This window comes from Carlito syrichta, unplaced genomic scaffold (genome assembly GCF_000164805.1).
Source record: "Carlito syrichta isolate Samal-C Ts95f unplaced genomic scaffold, Tarsius_syrichta-2.0.1 Scaffold308850, whole genome shotgun sequence".
Classification (NCBI taxonomy): Eukaryota; Metazoa; Chordata; class Mammalia; order Primates; family Tarsiidae; genus Carlito; species Carlito syrichta.
In genome coordinates, this window is record NW_007252946.1 from 95,469 (window position 1) to 99,040 (window position 3,572).

Sequence of the window (3,572 nt, forward strand, 5' to 3'; positions counted from 1 at the left end):
TTTTTTAGTTGGAGTCTCACTCTGTTGCCCAGGCTAGGGTGCAGTGGCACACTCACAGCCACCGCAGCCACGACCTGCTGGGCTCAGGTGATACTACTTCAGCCTTCTAAGTAGCTGAAACTACAGGCACGAGCCACCATGCCCAGCTAATTTTTTGATTTATTGTAGAGATAGGCTCTCGCCAAGTTGCCCAGGCTAGTCTCGAATCCATAGGCTCAGGCAATCCTCTCACCTTGGCCTCCCAAAGTAGTGAGCCACCGTGCCCGGTGTTTCCTTTTTTTATAATAGCCATCTGAGTGGATGGGAAGTGGTATCTCATTGTGACTTTAATTTTCATTGCCCTAATGATGTTGAGCTTCTTTTCATATTTCATTATAGACCATTTTTATATCTTCTTTGGAGAAATGCCTATTTAGGTTTTTTGTCCACTTAAAAATTAGGTTATTGTTTACTGTTGTGTTATGAGAGGTCTTTATACATGCAAGATACTAAACTCTTATCAGGTATAAGATTTGCAATATTTTCTCCTGTTCTATGGGTTGTCTTTTCACTTTTTTTTTTTTTAAGTTGGAGTCTCTGTCACCTAGGCTGGAGTGCAGTGGCATGATCATGGTTCACCACAGCCTCAGCCTCCTGGGCTCAGGTAATCCTCTCACCTCGGCCTCTTGAGTAACTGGGACTACAACCACCCAGCACCACACCTGAAAAAGTTTTTTATTTTTCATAGAGACAAAGTCTTGGTATGTTGTCCATGCTGGTCTTGAACTCCTGGGCCCAAGCAATCCTCTCACCTCGACCTTCCAAAGTGCTGGAATTACAGGCGTGAGCCACCGTGCCCAGCTATTTTCACTTCTCGAGAGTTCCTTTGATACACAAAGTTTTAAATTTTGAAGTCTAATTTACCTGTTTTTTTCTCGTGTTGTTCATGCTTTTGGTTCCATAGCTAAGAAACTATTATGCAATCCATGGTCATACCCCTATGTTTTCTTCTAAGGTTTTGCGGTTTTTTTACATTTAGATCTTTGATCCATTTTGAGTTAATTTTTAATTTTCAATGGTGTGAGGTTGAGGTCCAACAATTCTTTTGCATGTGGATACACAGTTGTTCCAGCACCACTTGTTGGAATGTCTGTTCTTTCCCTTGAATTATCTTGCACCCTTGTCAAAAAACTGACCACCAACGTATGGTTTTCTCTCTGGACTCTCAATTCCATCTCATTAATCTATGTATCTATCTTTATGCTAGTACCACAGTCTTGATTACTGCAGGTTTTACAATAGAAAGTGTGAATTCTCCAACTTTGTTATTTTCTCTCAAGAATGTTTTGGCTTTTCTGGATCCCTTGTATGAGAATGTACATGAATTTTAGGATTAACTTGTCGATTTCTAAAATACAAACAGCTGGGCTTTTGATTAAGATTGTGTTAAAACCGTAAATCTGGCCAGGCACGGTGGCTCGTGCTGGCAATCCCAGCACTTCGGGAGGCTGAGATGAGAGGATTGCTGAGCCCAGGGGCTCGATACCAGCCTGGGCCACTTGGCGAGACCTCGTCTCTACAATAAATCTAAAAAATCAGCTGGGTGTGGTGGTGCGCGCCTGTGGTTCCAGCTACTTGGAAGGCTGAGACAGAAGGATCACCTGAGTCTAGCAGGTCGAGGCTGTGGTGGCTGTGATTGTGCCACTGCACTCTAGCTTGGGTGACAGGATGGGACTCTGACTCAAAAAAAAAAAAATCTGTAAATACATTTGGCGAGGTCCGTCCGCAGTTGCCATCATGGCGGACGCAGCCAGTCAGGTGCTCCTGAGCTCCGGTCTCACCATCCTGTCCCAGCTGCTCATGTGGGATATGAGCCTCTTCCTCCAACAATAGGATGAAATATCTTTTGGCGGCAAGTATGTCAGCTTCCTGGTCTTTTTTGTTATGCTCAGCACATTGCCAGCATTGATGGAAGACGCGGGCTGTTCACAGGCCTAACTCCAAGACTGTGTTCAGGAGTCCTTGAAAATGTGGTCCATGGGAAAGTTTTACAGCATTACCAGGAATGTGACAAGGGTGAGGAGTTAGGACCTGGAAATGCACAGAAAGAAGGCTCATCTTCATTTGACCGAGTTATCAAGGAGACAACTCGAGAGATGATGACTCTTCCGCTGCTACCCTGATCACACATCCCTTCCACGTGATTACTCTGAGATCTGTGGTACAATTCATGGGCAGAGAATCCAAGTACTGTGGACTCTGTGACTCCACAGTAACCATCTACTGGCAAGAGAGCATCCTAGGATTTTTGGTGGGTCTTGTCCCTCGCCTCCTAGGTGACATCATTTCTTTGTGACTCCGTAACTCACTGGCCTACCTCGTCAATACCTATGCACTGGACAGTGGGGTTTCCACCATGAATGAAATGAAGAGTTATTCCCAAGCTGTCACAGGATTTTTTGCCAGTATGTTGACCTATCCCTTTGTGCTTGTCTCTAATCTTATGGCTGTCAACAACTGTGGGCTTGCTGGTGGGTGCCCTCCTTACACTCCAGATTGTATAGATTGTTGGTGCATGCTACAAAAAGAGGGCAATCTGAGCCAAGGAAAATAGCGTATTTTTCCAGAAAGTCCCCTTTGGGAAGACTTATTGTTGTGACCTGAGAATGTTAATTTGAAGATGTGGGGCAGGGACAGTGACATTTCTATAGTCCCAAATGCTCAGAATTATGGGAGAGAATATTGATTTCTATACAGTACGGCACGGTTTTTTAATAATCATTTAATCTTGGGAAAATGGAAAAAAATATATATATATTTGGTGAGTGTTGCCATCTTAATGATATTACCCCTTCCAATCCATAAACTTGTCATATTTCTATTTCTTTAGTTTTCTTAGCCTGCCTGCCTATCCTCTTTCCTTCCTTCCTTCCTTCCTTCCTTCCTTCCTTCCTTCCTTCCTTCCTTCCTTCCTTCCTTCCTTCCTTCTTTCCATTCTTTCTTTCCCCTTTTTTTGAGTTGATATCTCATTCTGTCACCCAGGCTGGAATGCAGTGGCGTGATTATGGCTCACCGATGCCTTGACCTCCTGGGATCAAATGATCCTCTCTCCTCAGCTTCCTGAGTAGCTGTGACTTACAGAATTGTGCTACCACGCCTGGCTCTTTTTTGTTTGTTTTAGCTTTTTTGTAGACATGAGGTCTCACTATGTTGCCCAGAACTCCTGGGCTCAAGCAATCCTCCTGGCTTAGCCTCCCCAAATGCTGAGATTACAGACGTGAGCCACCGTGCCCAACCCAGTTTCTTTCAATGATATTTGATAATCTTCAGTGTGCAAACCTTGAACTGTTTCTAAAATTTTTACTTCATTTTTTTTAGTTGGAGTCTCATGCTTGTTGCCCAGGCTGGAGTGCAGTGGCACATTCATGGCCACCGCAGTCTTGACCTGCTGGGTTTAGGTGATCCTTTCACCTCAACCTTCCAAGTAGCTGGAACTACAGACGCACACCATCATGTCTAGCTATAAAATTTTTACTTCTTTTTTTTTGAGTTGGAGTCTTACTCTGTCACCCAGACTGGAGTGCAGTGGCCGC

The 3,572-nt window shown here is 44.1% G+C and overlaps 1 pseudogene; it reads left to right on the forward strand.

Annotated features, from left to right (window-relative positions):
• Positions 1-1,776: 1,776 nt before the first annotated feature.
• Positions 1,777-2,657, forward strand: LOC103268575 (annotated as a pseudogene).
• The last annotated feature ends 915 nt before the right edge of the window (positions 2,658-3,572 follow it).